Raw genomic sequence first — 18,571 nt, forward strand, 5'->3', positions numbered from 1 at the left:
TGCATTTACCTGATGAAAATGGAATGTTTCATATTTTTATCCATTTATTATTTTTTTTTAAATACACATATAAACAGAATAACAGAAGTATGAAGCTATGTTCCTAGATTTACCAGAGAGACATTGCTCCAGGAAACAGCTCTTTGGGGTTTTTTTATATATTATATGCTGGGACCAAAACGAATCCTTTGGTGTGAGGTAACACCTTTTTGCAGCTGCAGTGGAGCAGGGAATCTCAGCTTTTAATATAATGGTTCAGATCTTCAAAATACTTTTAAAATATTCTGTAGTTCTGTGTGGCAATGAGATGTTTTTATTTTATTTTCATATGTTCTTTGTACCCTGATGGCTTCTCCCTACCTTCCCCACTCCTTCTCCCAGTTGGTTTGCTCCATATCCAAGCCGCTCCCCCGGTGCTCCCAATATGGTTATCCCCTCCCCTTTGTTCTGGCTCTTTCCCTATAAATCACCCAAACTCCTCCTGTTGTTCCCGAAAGTTCTGTGCTAGTCACCAAAGCCCTCCCTAATTACCCTTATGGCCCCCGTCAGTCCCCCGAGACCCTGCCCCCTTGGATACCTCCCCTCTTGGAAATCCCCTAAACCTCGATGCCCCATTGGGGAATGTGACCCCTCTCCCTCCACCCACCAAGACCATTGGACCAGATGTGAGTCCATCCCTTCAGCGTCCCTCCCTCCTAATCCGCTTATTGGTCCCTAGTTGGTTTACGCCCCTTGGTCAGCCCTCTTTTATAAGGCATGGGCGCATTGCAACTGTTGCTTGTCCTCAGAGGAGACTTTTCAATAAAGTCCGTTTGACTCCTGTGGCAAGGCTCCTCGCTACTTTTTATCTCTCCCTTCATCAAGGGCTGCTGGCTGCTACAGTGCCTGAAGCCAGTGCTCCGCAGGGTAGAGCAGAGGAGTCAGAGGAGCAGCTTTAAAGCTCTAAAGCTCCGTGCCTCCGGCTGCTCCGCACCCCTGTCACACACCGCTGGAGCTAGCCTGGGCAGTGGACAGTAGCGGTCACTGCGACAGTTCTGCAAGAGTTTCAGTAGCGGTATGCAGAATATATTCTCTTTGGTATTTTTTTAACAGTGATTGTCCTTTCAATTTGCAACAGTTTTTACTCAGCTCATGTCCCCAGACTATTCCCACAACCAATAAAAGCATGCAATATTATATCTTGAAAATTACTAATTATACATGTAATTTTATATTTCATATATAGTATTTACACAGTTTTTCAAATACTGCATTTGTTCAGATCTGAAGAGAAGGTTTAATTTTAACCATTTTTTTTTCTGCAATGTACCAAAAGAGAGCTACAGGACTATGCTTATATGCATTTGTGAGAATTGGTGGGGAAAAGGCACGGCATGGGAGGAAATCATATACAGAAGACCCAGCATTCATAGGATAAGTGAGCCACGACCAGAATCTCAGATAGCGTGAGGTCCTGAGTTATTTGAAGGTGAGGAGACTTGTATTTGACTTCCAAAATTGTCTGGTGCCTGGAGAGAATGAGAAGCATTTTGAATGGGCTGTTAAAGAGGAGCTAAGCACATGGTAGTTTTCAAACAGCATGTTGGAGGCCCAGAAGTGATGTTTTCAAAAAAATACTAATCATGTATCATGATAACACAGAATTAACTTTTCTGCCTCAGCTGTTGTAATCACCTGTTCTAATATTGTAGCATTCTCTGTCTAGATGTAACTCCTGAGGATGGATTCCACCATCTAGGTATTACAATGCAGAAAGAGCTTCATACTTCTTGTTGAAAATTGGTATGAGGGTGTTTCATCCTCAGGAAGGTGTGATCTGGTAGATATGGAATGGTGGAAGGTGAAGGAGATATATGAGAAAGGGAACAGCCTTCTTTGCATCAGGAATGTTAAAAAAGAAAAGGAAAAAGAACATTCACACAGGCTCTGTAGTGGCAAGAGTCTAGGACCACAGACGTGAAGTTTGGTACGGTCGCTGTTGAATTGGAAAGGAGAGGACGTGAACTTCCAATGCATGGAGAAGCTTGGGATTTGTGGCAGTAGAAGCAAGGCGTCATCTCCCCCTACAAGTGTTTAAATCAATAGTCTTGACAAGAAGGCACAAAAAGTAAATTCAGACATGAGGATTGTGGGCCAGACTTCAAGTTAAGATCAGTCCGCAGAAAAGGAAGTAAAAGGTGCTAGTGATTGCTGACTACCTCTTGCCTGGGACAAAAGTGTTAATTTTCCAGATATGTCTAGCACCACTTGAAGCAGCAAGGTATCTCCATGAGGACATGTACCATTGCATAAGACACTGAGTTTCATGTGCTTCTGACTACTCTCTCTTGCTTCTCAACCATGGTACAAATGATACAGCCAGAGAAAGTCCCAACATGACCATAGTTGTGTCAGGGACTTTGTGAGTGAGAGCAGGGGTACAGAGGCCCCAGTAATGTTTTCATCAGCCTTCCTGATCAAGATAAAACAAAAGGCAGATGTATCCAAGTGCTTGACTATGCATCTAATATCACAATTAACTCTTTTTGTTTTTTCCGTTATGGTACCTTGTTTAGAATGAAGAGCCTAATCATGTTTGCAGGATATGATATGATTGATGTCATGAAGACTTGGAGGGACAACACAAGTATTTGGGGCAGGGATTAAATATCCCCAAGTAGGTGTTGTGGTTGAACCCACCCAGAAACTGAGTCCTATATGGCCACTTGCTCACACTCCTCTGGTAGGACTGGGGAGAGAACAAAAAGAGTAAAAAGGAGTAAACTTGTGGTTTGTGATAAAGTCAGTTTAACAGGTAGATAGGTAAAAGCCATGTGTGCAAGCAATGCAAAACATTTCTTGCAAGGAATTCATTCACTACTTCACATTGTCATGAAGATGCTCAGCTACTTTCAGGAAAAAAATGCCCTTTCATGTGTGAAAGGGTACATTGGAAGACAAACACTATCCCTGCAAAAGTGATGAAGAGGAAGGAAACCTAAGCAATTAGCTTCCTGATGATTTAAAATGCAAAAATTGAAGGGCTTTTACAAGAAATGGGGTACCCCATTTCCTCCTTCTCTCTCCAGCTTTATAGGCTGAGCACAACCCCACACTGTATGGTATATCTCCTGGGTCAGCTGTGGTCAGCTGTCCTGGCTGCATCCCCTTCCAGCCCCTTGTGCATCCCCAGCCTCCTCCCTGGTGTATTGGAGTGGGGTGGAGCAGAAAAGTCTTGACTCTGTTTCAGTACTTATGAGCAATAACAAAAACATCCCTGTGTTATCAACACTGTTTTCTGCACAAACCTAGAACACAGACCCATACTAGCTACTGTGAAGAAAATTAACTCTATCACAGCCAAAAGCAGCACAATAGGAAAGACAGAGAATGGATCTCAGCACTCCTTCACTATGCAAAATAAAATACAAAGTCAGAGATATGGTCCCTTGAACCTCTCCAAATCATAACCAGAAGGGGAAAAAACACTTGGGAAGTCATAACAGATCATCTGAGCAGGAGAAGGTAGGAGGAGGTAGTACATGAGGCTTTCTAAAACTAAGTAGCAAAAGGCTTACACTCAAAGGAATTAATTTTCATGGGATATTTTGCTGGCACGTACTTTTCCTGTGACGTTAACTGCAATGAAGCTATAGTGCTCTGGATACCATTGGTGATGATTCCTTAATATAAATGCTACAGAGGTTGACCAGGGAAAATGGTCTGTTTGCTCACAAATAAGGAGCAACTGACTGTAAATGTGGCCACAAATGGCTGAGCTACAACAGTGAAAGATGACAGAACTCAAGATCCACACGAAGTCTGAGAAGGTAATCTGGAGAACAAGGACTCTGGACTTGTGGAGAACAGACTTTAGCTTATTCAGGGAATTGCTAGGCAGAATGCCCTGCCAAGTATTGATGAAGGAAACCTAAGCAAGTAGCTTCCTGATGATTTAAAATGCAAAAAATGAAGGACTTTTACAAGAAATGGGGTGAATAGGCAAGAAAATGCAGTATGAAAACTACTCGAGCACTGAGTAACAAAATCAGAAAGGTCAAAGTTCTAGCTAAAACTAGCAAAAAGATAATAATAATTATTTTGCTTTGAACTCCTTTTGGGGAAAAAATAATCACAGTAACCTGCATTGGTATAACAGTTTGTTAATCATACATTACTCTCACTATGACAGGTTCCCTGTTTTATAGGGTGACTAAGTTTTTTACCCTGTGGCAAAGTATTGCAACATTACATTTCTAGACAGATTATTGAACACAAGAAGACAATAGGAGAAAATAGGGTTATGGTAACAATTATGTTGTATTAATTAATTCCTGTAAGGAATTAATGAGCCTGCCCATAAGCTTATCCTATTTGATATTGAGCAAAACTAATCTTAAGGATAGACAATTCCGTGGACGATATCCCTACTTTTTCTCAGTATCTATTAAGCTAAAATGGGAGCTAGGGCTCAGAATTGAGAATAGTTGCTGTTATGCCTGAATGATTGTATGGCATTATTAAAAAATGTGAGTTTTAGCCCATCTGCAGTGCGTTTTAGGACTTACTAGGCACTCAGCAAATTTTCAGTGCTAGTTTTGAGCTAAAAATAATGCCACATGGCAGGTTAAAGCTTAAGTTCGTTGAAAAATACAAGTTTCTGAAAAACAAGTCTGCTTGCAAGAAAATTGCTGTTCTTGGTTTGTAAAATGGAGTGCCTGGCTAATGCAAGAGATAGAGCATTTCTCCTTGTAATGCTAGTATACTATCCAGAAATGCAAACCCTGATTATTCCTGATTCAGTTAATGAGCTTTATTTCTTGTCTGGTCTCATTAGGGAGCTATCGACTCTGATGTAAAACAGTTCTCCCAACATCTTCTTTGGCTCCGCTTTGCATAAATAACAAGTAGATATCTGTTGGGTTCATTTCTAAGCTGCTGCCAAGACAGTTTGCTCAAAAGGCAAATTAAGAATAAAACTCTCCCCACAACAGCAGGGCTGACTACAAGTCATCCAAGGTACTGTGAAAGGTACCACTACGTGAACTAAGCTAGAAAAAGGAATAATACATTCTATACAGAAGTGAGTTTTCTGGCTTTTAGGGCAACTTGTCTTGTTCTTGTGGAATTAAAATTTCTTGGAGACTAACAAGGCAAACTTTTCAGATGTTTATCAATAATCTTCAGTGATTATTCAAGAATTAGCCTTATGTATATTTACAAGTAGGTCTAAGTGACCAGTAATTTTTAATATCAGTGAGGAAAATAGAGTGGTGATATTTTTCAAAATACTCATTTCCCTAGAGAAATATTTTCTGTGTGTCTTACCTTCATGTAATTTGAGTTATACTGAGGACAGACACAGACTTGAGTAGTCCTTTTTAAATAATATGTTGAAGTCTAAATAGATTTGGTCTGTGGACAGGTATTATGGCATAGAAAAATTTCGAAGGAGAGAAATAGTGTTGTTTTTAAAATACTGACCTCTTCTATAATGGACATGTGTTTTTTGAATAAAATAGCAGAACATAGCAAAGTCAACATACTAATTTTTTGCAACATTATATATATTAAATGTAAAATGGATGACCTAAAATACAGCTTCCAAAAGAGAGAACTGTATCATGTTGTAACATGACTGGATAAAAATAAGCTTCTGTATGAATAATTATAAGGATATTTTCATTACTATTCTGTGTCTTTTACAGATATCCTGTTTCTAACTCTGATAATTTAGTGTCACCAATGGATAGAATTCAATCCCAAAAGAACTAATAAAATTACATTTGAAAAATAATAATTCAATCATACACTTTCCTTTAACTCTTAAAAAATTAGTAGGCCATTTTAAATTCTTTTTCCTGAAAATAATTTCCCAGCTAATTACAGGTTTCTGATATTCCCTTTCAAGTGGAAGCAACTCTAGGTATAACAGTGTGTTCATGAAGAGCTTGAGGTTGCTCTGAAACTATTAAGAAATCCTATATACTATTCTAGTTTATTGCAGTGTTTTCTATGTGATTACACTATTTTGAAATATCAGAAAAAATTAAGACTCCCTTTCAGGCACCTCTGGATTTTTCTTATTTCTGGATTCACACATTGCACAGAGGATGCCTCACATACAGGATAGATCAATTAGCCCCCTTTGCAATCATGACATTCTGTGGACAGACTGAGGTGAGGATCACTGGTAGTCTTTTCTTAAAAATCTTGCTGAAAGAAGAAAGATAGAAATTATAACAGTAACCCTGATGTTAAAAGCTGTGATTTATAGTTGGTGCTAAGACACTAAATGCTGAACAGAGATCTTTTTTATGTGTAGGTATTTTAAAACCATTTTATTAAGATAGAAAGTACCAGACTCTTTTTATGAAATAATTTTCTGTGGGCTATTTCTCCAAAGCAAATTTAGTAACTGTGGTGATATTGGCTAAGAAAGGAAATGAGGAAGAAAGAGAGGAAGAACAGAAAGATCCTAGGTGTAATTCTTAAAAGTAGTACATAATATTGACAATGTATTTGGCTTCCAAAATGGTCCACACAAGTTGTATTGCTATTAAAAATTATGACATATGGGAACACATTTAATTTACACATGCAAAATGCATTTGGTGGTAGAGTCTGCCTTGGTGATGTGATGTTCTGGTGTTACTGTTTTTATAACTATTGAGGTTTCCAGAAGACTGTCAATTATTTCTCACAATGTGAAATTTCTACTAAATTTTTAAAACTGAAGTTCATTCTCTGAAAGCACATTGTAAACAATTGGGGGTTTTGTTTTGGTTTGGATTTTTTCTGAACAAATGTGTTTATCATACTGAGGGAGTTCTGTATGTATTCAAAATGAGAAAAATAATTTTGAAAACTTAAATTTAAGTAAACAGGTGTGTTAACAACCATTTCTTTTTCAGTAAATCTCACATTTTCCATGAAATTTATCATAAGGCAAGTATTAGCTAACAAATTTTTCTTTTAAATTTGGATATTTGTTTTGATTTCATTCCGCCCATTTTTCAGCTGAGCAAAAGTATAAAGATTTTCTTTTTTTCTAACCACTTTGGTTTTCAAAGGTAAAAAATATATAGATGCAACTAGAGTCAGTTGTAATCATCTAAATTTTGCTTTTTTAACATCTTTTAAATTCCAAAGATTGAATAAAAATAAGATGGTTTAGCTTTATCTCAGATGTTCAATGTATTTGGTCAATTCTAGAAATGTCTTGCTTGGAAAACCATTTAAACAGCTGTTAAAGAGAACAGCCCTCTGCATCTCCTTTGAAATACTTAACGACATTCAGCCTGAAAACAGTCAATGAAAAAATTTTAGAAAGCACAATTCAGCAATGCTAAGGTCTGAAAGTAAGGAATATCCCAAATAGCAGTGCATTGTTCCTTATGTCTTTCTTATTTTCAATATTGATTATGTAGGTATGCTCTCAATTCAGCAATACACTGTTTTTGTAACAACTAAGTATGATAGGAAGGTTTATTCTTTGATTAAAACAATGGGATAAGAATAAACAGATGTTGATAACATTCCTAGCCCTTTCTTAGACTTTATTACATGACCTTGTTCAAGACAATGTAATCACAGTATAGATATGCATATAGTATCTACTTCAAAGGTGACACACATCTTTCACTGATGACAGGATCTTCACCTCATCATCATATCAACTCCTTTAGAGAGTACTACCACAAGACATCTCTTTTTGACTTCTGGTGAGCAATGAAATAATGCTTTGAATTATACGGAACCGATTTTTATAGATGAAAATTTCTTCTTTTACCTTAAAGTTTTCAGATTGTATGAAAACTATAGAACTGTTAATCTTTCAAAAATCATCTTCTAGAATTTTATTTTTTTTGAAAGAAAGCAAGCTCAATTACCTTTGCCATATTGCAAGAGTTTTGCTGCCCAGAACTGTAAACTGACAATAGCTTACCATGGGGTAAAATGCCTGGCTAGTTATGATTTGTTCCAAATAATCCCAGTACATTCATAGGTAGAAATGATTTATATTCATAAGATTTGAAAACATGGGTTAGGAAATACTTTATTTGTTGAACTGACCCGAATTTCAGCCCAATTTAGTTAAGAGTAAATCTGACAAGCTTTCTAAACTATGCCACAAAGGCATAAGCAATGTTCTACTTTCTCAACACTTATACTGGGCTTTCAAACCTGATTATGGCATATTTTGCACCTGTATGGTCTGGAAGTTCTATGACAGCTGTCATACTTGACACTCACAGCAACTACAAAGCTTCACAATTCTGAATCCAAAAATAATGCCCAGATAGAGTTCCCTGAAATCTATTTATAAACATTTTTTAAAGATTCAGTGCAGACACTAATTGTATTTCTTAATGCCAATGCAAATATTGAGAATATTACTAAAAATTCTCTAAAGATTTAGTTTAAGACAATTAGATCAATTAAAAAAAAAACAACTATTTATTTTGTTCTTTTCAAACTCATTTTCAGAATTGCTCAGAAATTTTCATCCATAGTACAATCCACTATAAATTATCCTATTGATTCTTATCTTTCTCAAATATCAATAACATCAGAATGTCAGTGAAGCACAGCAAAACTGAATGAATTAATTAAGAATTAATTCAATTGGTTACAAGTGTGGATTTAATTAAAGTCAAGTAGCTATAAGTATCTGGGATTTTTCCTTTGCTGTGAGTTGTATCTCAGACTGGAACTTCAGAGAAACCAGTGACTGTTATCAAAATGAAAGGAAATTGGTAAAGTTCATGCACTGCAAGGATTCAATAAATGGGAAGCCACGTGTGATGATTTCAGCTGTTCAAGTGAAATTATGATTTCAATTGATAAAGGGGAAATAATTAAATATTTAATTTTAATAATTTAATTATTAATTACTTAGTAAATTAGCAAATACTGATTTTTCAAAGCAATGCTTGGATATACAATGATTTCACTTTTATTTTTTGTTGCATGGTTATGAAAAGTACTTACACGTTAATTTTATGCTTGATTTATTAGCATATGGAACAGGTAGCCCTTTTAAAAAATTGTTGCATGTTGTACAAGATTTCAACTCCTTTTTATATTTCTCTCTCTTACATGACATTTATAGAGAAAATATTATTACAGCTCTACATTTTCCTTTGAGAAACAACCACTTAGGCTGCTTTTGTGAGTTTTAAATAAGTTTTTGATAATGGGGCTTAGTCAATATTTGCAACACTGTAGATGAACTATCCTAAAAGGCATATAACTAATAAATTAAAGAGACATTGCAATTCTGCTGTAATGATTACTAGTAATTGCATAATAATACTATATAATTAATATTAATAGGGATTAATAAAAACCAACCAAACAACACTTTTTTTTTACTAAACTTTAATCTGGATTCCAAAATGATTGAATTTTATCAAGATAAATAAGTATATTTACCTGTAGATTCTTCTATAAATTCTCTACAATTCATTTAAACTCACAACTGATGAATGAAGACTAATGAAGAGTAATCCTATTAGAGTTTTATAAAATATTAATAATTTTTTCATAATCATTGCATAATGTGGGCATGAATAAAGGAAAGGAATTTACTTTGTGAGATAGGAAACAAAAAAATGTTCACATTACAACTGTTAAATACAGGGTGTGGAATATAGGGCAAACTTGCATTAACTTGGTGCTATAGTTTTCCATAATTACATTAAGTCAAGATATGAGACTGTTCATGTCTTCATGCATATGTTTGTATTCACACACACACATTTTGCAAAGAGCAAAGAGCTTCTGAGACAAACAGAACCGGGCAAAATATTAAGAACACCTGACTGTTGTGATTTTTCATAAGGATGTATTTTTAGATATATACATTGTATACAAATATGTATATACATACACATATAACTGCAGTTTTCTTTTTAGAGTTTTAATTAGGTCTCATGCTGAGAATTATAAAAAAAAAAAAAAAAAGAGAAAGGAATGTCTCACTGTTACTTCTCCTTACACCAAGAAAAGACTGTGGAACGATAAAAGATAACATCTCACAACATGCCTTTTCAAACAGAATTGTTGAAAAACTCATAACATTTCATTTGCTGTTGTCATAAGCCAGCAAGAGCCACTCCAGAAGTTTACAAAATAAAGGACTTAAAATTAAGAGAGCACTTGTCTGCATATTTTTTTGCTGAAGAGAATTGCATAATTGATAGAAAGAACTGTTCATATTATAAATTCATAATGACATTTTTTAGATAGAGGATATGAGGTCTCATTACTCCTATAGTAATTGGCATTGATCTAATCTCACTTCTAATAGAATGGAATTAAAATAAATTTCATCAAAGTCCTATAAGTCATTTGGGTTTCCATTTGTCTGGATTTCTTTTTCTTTTATCACAGAATCAGTCTTCAGCCTCTTTGTAGTTTTCTGATGTCACACAGAGAAACATGACATTCCGGGACCATTCAACTTAGAAGGAACCTCAGGAGGACTCTGTTTGAGTTCCTGACTGTCTTCATGCAGAAAAATGCTTCTCCTTTATGCAGGGAAGACGTCTATTGTTTAAACTTACGGTCACTATGTCTTATCCACCTGCCCTGCATCACTGTGATGAGTTGACTCCATTTTTCCTTCAGCAAGGTGTGTTAATGTTAGGTTCCTTCAAACTCAGCTCTTCTCCAGGTTGAACCAGCTCCACCCCACCACCAGTTAACTGGCTCCCTCCTGAACATACTCCAGTTAATCAGTGGGTTACAAAACTGACAGCCTAATGACCAGTGAGAAGAAGAGAATAACTATTCTTCTGCACATCCTGACCGTGCTAGCACAGCCCAGGTTGCTCTTGGCTGGTTTGCTTTCAGGGCACACTGCTGGCTCATGCCCAACCTGCTATCAAGCACCATCCCCTTAGAGCCCTCTCTGCCAAGCTGCCCCCCAGGTGGTGTGGTCCCAGACCATGTCATGCCCAGAGCAAGAGCTGGCATTTGTTCTTGATGAATTTCATGAGGTTCCTGGCAGCTCATTCTTCCTCCATCTTGCCCAGGTCCCTCTGGTTTGCAGCTGCAGCAGAAACAGTGACACACTGTTCTGTGTCACTTGATGCATCTGCAGACTCAATGAAAGTGAATGTTTTTGCATTCTCAGCTAATGCTCTTTGTTTAACAGTCATTCAGAGGAAAAAGCTTGCTCTTAGTAAAGAATAGAAGTGAAGATTGTATATGATTATTGTCCTTCCATATGCATGTTTATGGGGAATTTATATTTTGATCAGGTGGGGGAATGTTCTTGTGAATATTTTTCTTGGAGAATGTTGCAGCAAAACTGGCTGTATACTAATTGTTTTAAAATTCAGTATGTTTGTATATTTGACAGAAGAGTCTTCTAAATATTAATAAGAAAACTATGTAACAATATTATCTCTGATGAAAAGATGTCTTTTTGCCTTGATGAGAATATTTAGGTTCATAGATTAAATTTTTAATCATCTATTTCAGCACTTGAGTGGCACAAGTAACTGTGTTGCAGTTAAGTCTATATCTCTTTATATCATCTAGATCTGTATTGATATTTATCTATATCAGTGATTTAGACATCAGTGTGATGACAGTGTTTAGAAGACTGGTAAGACAGGCCAGTCTTTGCTTTAAAGTGGTGCTTTACTAATTCCGTTCATTAATGGCACACTTCATGATAATGTTTGATTTTTATGTATTATGAATCACTGTCACTACAAATAAAAAGCTGCCAGTCTTCAAAAAAAATTCAAAAAATGGTAACTTAGCTGTGAGCTACTGTTGACATATGGTTAGTATTGATGTCTGTAGTCCTTGATAATGTTCGGTATGGAGGTCAAGGTGATCAGATTTGATAGCTCCTTTGCTAAAATGATTGGAGCTGAAAAAGACTTGTCTTCTTTCTTCTCCATTGCATCATGTTTTATATTCTTACGATGTTTTCCTCCTCTTGAAAGCGGGATCTCTGTTGTTCATGATATTGCTTCTCTTGGCTTCAGTTCACTTGAATAAGACAAATTGAAATAAGATAATAATTTATGTCATGCAATAATCTGTTAATTTTTATTTAGTGAATAAGTTGCTTATTAAATGATAAGTATATATATTTGCATAGCACACCTATACTTTGTTATTTGGTCTGAATATATTATTCACAGCCTGTAAAAAGGAAAGTGCATACAAAAACGGAGAGAAATATTTTTAACGCTGGGATTCGGCACAGGTCATGGTGCTTTTCACTATGGATTCATGCCATTATCAAGCACCTTTTCATTCTTGTCTTATTTGTTCTTGCTAAGTTTACAGAAGCTGTATGACACTGATGTATTCCTCCAGAGATACTGACAAGTACATGTTTTTTTTCAACTACTCAGAAGTTAAAAAATCTCACACTGCTGCATCCAGATGTGATATGGTGTCATTGATTTAAGCTTAAACCTGTGAGGAGAGGTTTAGTAATCTGATTTCTACTATCTTTTTTCCTACCAGCTAGTGAAATAATGCTAGAATCAAAGGTAATTTAAATGGAAAACTTTCAAAATTTAGAGGTAGGCATTTATTCCTTCAGCATCCAGTATAATTCACAAAAGTTTTAGTAGGCTTTTCACAGAAAAAACCACAAATTTAAAGTTCTGTAGCAAACCCTTTTTTCCCTTTATTGTCATGCTTAGGGATATTTTCTATACTCTAAATGTAGGGAAATGTGCTACAATGCCAACCATTCTCATCTTTTGTATGTCTTCCAGGTAGAAAAATTTAAAAATTGAAGCTCTTGTATTCACTACCTTAAAGTCCAGTCAGTTCGCATTCTATCTTTTCTTTTTTCTTTACTTAAATTTTGATCCATCATGTGTCTTTAAATATTTAGATCGATTTTAATCTGATATAGCATAAAATTTGCTTGTTCTCAAGATAATCATTAGTTGGATTATTGTAAGATTAAGAATTATATTTCAGTCACTGTTGATGTAAAATTAACTTTCACCACTTTATTATTATCCTGGAATTAATGCATACTGAACTGTAGATAACCTTGTTGAATGTACATAAAACAGATTTAGAAATATGAAAAATAAGCATAGTTAGTGGGTTTGAAGGTCAAAGTCAAGCTAATAAATCTCTTAAATTATTTTGAAAGTTTTGTTCTGAAACTTTTTCTGGCATTAGGTACTCTGTAGTTCCAGTTTAGGCATAAATGGAAATATAGGCTTTAAAGTATATTTTTAAGCACTTCAATGTACATTCCCTAATTTTGAGGCACCTTGGCTGTCTAAAAATCCCGTTGAAACCAACACAAGTTGGAGAGACAGAAAGGTGAAGAACAACAGAAATTTAATTCTAGGTATTTAAAATTTTACTTCCTTCCCACTAGTATTTCTTTTAATTCAGGACTGTATGGTCCTGATGAGATTGTTGTTAAATATCAGATATCATATTTGAACACTTACAGAATAGTATTTCTTCTAAATATTTTCCATGATAAATCTGTTTAAGTTTTTTCTGCATTTATAAGACTATTTATGTCTAGTTCATAAAATGAGCCCTATATATACTGACTTTTCATATGAAATTATCTACAGTGAGAGAGGTCAGATTTTTTCAACATTGTCCCAATACTGATTTAAAACAAGCCTTCAGAGCACAAGTGTCTTGTTTATTGGCTTGTGCTGTTAAATAGATGAAACCAGAAGTCTAAGCAACCAAAGTTCAGTCACTCATATCTTTATTCATTAGTGGTTGTAAGGAAATTCCTAACTCAACTCATGAGGCTTTATCAGTGTTAATCTACTATTCCGTCTATTCAGCTTGCAGTATATTGAGAAATTCTAGTGTGTGTTAATTAACCTCTTGAGTATTGCAATTTCCAGGTAATCAGATTCATTCACCCAACGTATATACCAGAAGTCTATCTTTCAGTGTGGTGGTTAGGTTTTTTTTTTGTTTTGTTTTTTTTGGGTGTTTTGTTTTCGTTTTTGTTTTGTTTTGTTTTATTTTTTAATGGCTTTTAGGATTGTGGAAATGTTAAAACTTTGATGATATTATGATATTCAGTAAAAATGAGATTGCTGGAGTTATCTCAGATAATTCATGCAGAACTATGCCAAAGTCAAGAACTTAAAAATTAATGATTTCAACTGAGATAAGAATATGTTGTAAAAAAATTTTCCACAATATTTTTCATAAGTTGCCTGTTTAAAAATAAAAGTTAAGATTAGATGCAGACAAGATTGATTTCAGATTATGTTTATTTTACAGGATCCAGAAGCTTAGTGATAGAACTAGATTCACATGAAGACAAAAGGCCTCATGTCTTTGTATTTTGTGCAGGGGGAAATAATTACACAGTTAGTACCACCTGAACACAAGGTAGGATATAATGATTGAAATCACCTTTGAATCAAGCACCAGGAGACCAAAGGAATGCATAGATCAGAATGAAAATAAGGTTCCTGGCAGATAATTAAAACATGGATTAGAATTCTTCTGTACATATAGAAAAATGCACCTTATAAAAAACTTAAACTGGAGTCCTAGATAAGAACTAGACTGTGCTTAACAAAAAATTGTAATTAAAAGAATCGTATAACAAGCTTCCATAAAACTTCTCGATCATTGCATTCTTATACAATATCTTTTCAATATTACAACTTGATTAGAAACATTTTATATCATAGGAGTATGGATTATTAAAATTTTAAGATCTCCTTGAATCCTGATCCTCAAGATAAAATAAATACAGGTAAAATACTAAAGTATTTGAGAGTTTGTATTATCCACATAATTACAAGACTGCTGGTCTTAATAGCAATAATGAAAATTAATGGAAATGTATGTTTTCAATAATTCTTCAATATAATTTCTTTGTGGAAAATTTCAGCCATATTCCAGTGTTTCAATCAAAAGATACTTCTTAAAACAAGTAATCAAGTATTAATTTGTCTTACTATACCGTACAAATACTGCACCAAAAATTAGTTAAACTGATGTCTGCTAACAAGATATTGCATCACCTTACCAAGTTCAGAAAATATCACCAAAGAGATTTGTTCTACACATGGGTACAGCATTAATAGATAGTTACAATGACAAATAATTTGTCATTCAGAAACTATTTATACTACCAGGTACCTTTGCAATTTTTCAAATTGATCAAAAGTGGCCATTTGTAACATAGGTACCAAAATCATTGCTATTCAACCTTCTCCTCTGGGAATATATTTGCCTAAAGGCTATATTAAATCAAGCTGTGTTTTCTTAAACAACCCATATTATTTTCTATTCATATAAGTCTTATGATACATTATTTTACTGGTGTTTGGAGTTTTAGATTGCAGTAATCATAGTTTCTACTCTCATTAGAACCTTCTCATATAATTAAAAAAAAGAAAAAAGAAAAAATCTGCTGAGCCCATGTAAGCATATCCCTTCATAATAAGACATTATTGTTGAGAATGTTAAAACTATAGGCTATAGGGAAGTGCCACATAAAAAAGATAAAAAATCTGTAAAGAAATAACCAAGGATTACAACTGAATTATCCTTTTCTTTCATTTTTATTTATATATTTCTAGTTGTGTTTGTATCAAAATCATGTTTATCTACTGATGACGTAAATTTATTATGAGGTGTAAGATAGATAAACAGCTTTCTGTGAAGGCAGTGTCTTTCCTATTGATAGATTTGTGACATTCCCTATCATGACATCTGCTACCTTTCTTCAGCAGTGTGTTGAAACAGATAGAAATATCAGAGTGCTCTGCTTACACCTAATAAGGGAATAATATTGTTATTTATTATAACAATACATGAGAGGAAATTAGATTTAATCTTGTCGCATAACATCGGTATTGAAAGATTTCACAGTTGCCAATTATTCTTCGGCTTTTATCCTTAAAATTTCTTATTACAAACACTGTAGTTACCATCTACAGTGTTTCTTGGCACAGATCTGAATGTAAACTTCTCCTTGCCTAAGTGGTACGGTTTTTATGGCCTTCGCAAAAGAATCATAAAGTGATGCAAACAAAATCTGTTGTATTTTATTTTTAGTTATTTTCCAAACCATCAGTTTAGCTATATTGTTCACTACTCAGGAATGATAGATACAAAGGTAACACCTTCCTGGAAAAAAAAGATAAAAAATAGTAGACTGGTATTCCAATTAAGTTATTCAGAAGATTCATATTTTCTTTCTTCGTCTTCCTTGTCAGAAATGTATATAAACAATTGCTTTCTCTGAGGATTGTTGTATTTGGTCAGATGTCTCAAGAACATCTTTAATTCTTGCCTAAAAACAGGATGAAGAACCTTTGAAGTCCATGAAAATTTTTTACCTATGAGAAAATTTACACTAAAAATGTTTTCTCTTGGTGGAGTTTGTGTGTGTGTGTATATTTGCTTTTTCTCCCTTTTTCCCAGTAGCAAACATAATTACCTGGTGACAATGCTATTTCTTTTTTGGTGCTTTGTCATGCAAGGCATTTGTGGTACTAGGAGCTTAATTTATACTACATCACACCAATTTCTGTTGTGGAAAATCATTACTGTTTGCATTTCCCTTAATTTTCTTCATTTAATTACTGGTAAATGAAGTTAGTTTATACGAAACAGCAAATTAAAAAGAAAACAGCAATATTCATAATTATTTTAATACATAGTGTTTCTATTTAAAGTAGGAAAAAGGACTTGTTTAACTTGTTTTCATACCCTATCCTTTCTGGATCAGTTTATAGATTTTAAAATTCTCTGCATTTGATGTAAACAAAGAAATATCTATATAATAAATGCAAAAAAATGGCTCACATAATCTCAATAACTCTTTCCTTTTCAAACTCAAGAAAGAATTCAGCTTTTCAATAACTGTAAAACTATAAATGCATTATTATAACTTGCTTTACTGTACCATTAATCACACAGCCATAAGTTTCTTTCTCTAGAATTTTTCAAGATGAATCAGTTTAACTGAAATTTACTGTATCTCCAGTTCCCTTCTTTTCTGTTGTGCAATTACTGTATATTTTCTTGCTGTACCTGAGCTGAAAAAACAAAATAAGTTAAATAAATACAAAAATAAGACTAATAATGTCACTGTAATCTCAAATGGAAAAGGAATGTACGTAGACGTTACACTGGAGGAATCATTACATTCACTTTACAGATTACAGAGTTGCAATAAAAGGCTACAAGTCAAGAATTCAATTAAGAAAGTCTGAGTTCAGTTTCAGACAATTTTCTATTAGTAAATATTGCTTGATGATGTCATTTGCATGATATATAAATATAAGCAATATACAATATCATAGAAAAGTCTAAATAACTAACAGCAATTTTGCCTCTGCACGTAAGGAAATATTTCTCATTATAAAAATGAGGTGGTGTCTCTAATGATGGTTCTTACCTTAGGGACATAACATTAGTAACAAAGGTAACAAAGGGCCATTTACTAGTGCTTTAGGCTACAATCAAATGGTCCCTTTTTAAAAACATTCGAGCTACTTCCTGAAAACCAGTAATATTTCTAGCCTTCAGAGGCTGGTAACCTGTAAATATTCGAAACCCAAAAATTTAGTTTTGTGTAGTCTTAGCTTAGAAAATTTTCCCAATTATATCTTAAATATATGCCCTTTCATTTTATGTTTACTTTTCTTTCCACCCCTCAGTTTAAATACTGATGCCCTCTCAAGAGGAATGAATCCTACAGTAAGCATATCCTTGTTACAGTATGGGTGCTTTCATTTTATCTTCTTTTAACTATTCTTAGTGTCAAAGCTTCTTCAGATGATATTTTTCTTCATTCATGTGTACTGTTGGTGTCATGTGGGATTATCTTTAGTCACAGATTTACAGATCCACTGAATATTCTGCATTGGAAGGGACCCACAAGGATGATACATTTCAATCAGCTAACAAGATTCTTCTTGCTGAAAAGTGAAACAATAATTTTGTTTAGCTTAGGGGCTACATCTTGATTGTCTTGAAACTATACCTTGTATATTTTGTTCTTATTTTCCTCCCTGTCCCCTCCCTGCCCCATATCTTCAGAGCTACAAAGTACTGTGCAGCTTTTGTTGCAGGTTAGTCCATTTCCCTTTCCTTTGTTAGTTCTCTTCTGATTCCCAATATCCTTCCTAATTGTGACCATTTCTCTATTTTTGTCTGTGGATTGTTTTCTCCTAGATTAATTCCTCCTCATTTTATCTTGGTGCAAATTTCAGAAAGTATTTTTGCTATTCTCTTACTTTCTTTTTTCTTCAGCTAAAATAGTATTTAATTCCTTAAGCAGTGCTTTTCATTTTGCCATTTGGAAAATAAAGTCCTATTTTAAGCAGACTATAACTGTTTGGGTTATAGACTTACCTCACTTTGCTGCACCTGTTCCCTTGTATTTAGCTTACATTTATTGTAATAGAGAGTCTTTTGTTAGCCAAATATCTGTTAAAATTTTAAAAAAAGATAATTTCTCATGTCTCTCTCACTCTATTTTAGTGAACCTGTATTTAATTAAGCATAAATTCCACTGTTTGAGCCTGGGAGGGAGTCATGAACAGTGATGGGTGATGCTTGTGAACACTAGAGGACC

The 18,571-nt window shown here is 34.4% G+C and overlaps 1 long non-coding RNA gene across 1 annotated transcript in view; it reads right to left on the reverse strand.

Moving 5' to 3' along the window:
* Positions 1-9,369: 9,369 nt before the first annotated feature.
* The window catches only part of LOC121676783, a 34,900-nt gene continuing 25,698 nt past the window's right edge, over positions 9,370-18,571 (reverse strand). The window contains exon 4 of the long non-coding RNA XR_006020590.1: positions 9,370-11,994. This is a non-coding gene — a long non-coding RNA (uncharacterized LOC121676783). The remainder of the gene's footprint in view (positions 11,995-18,571) is intronic.

Source organism: Corvus kubaryi, unplaced genomic scaffold (genome assembly GCF_017639235.1).
Source record: "Corvus kubaryi isolate FWS band 111438036 unplaced genomic scaffold, C.kubaryi_AGA036_p1.0 split1-131, whole genome shotgun sequence".
NCBI classification, from domain to species: Eukaryota; Metazoa; Chordata; class Aves; order Passeriformes; family Corvidae; genus Corvus; species Corvus kubaryi.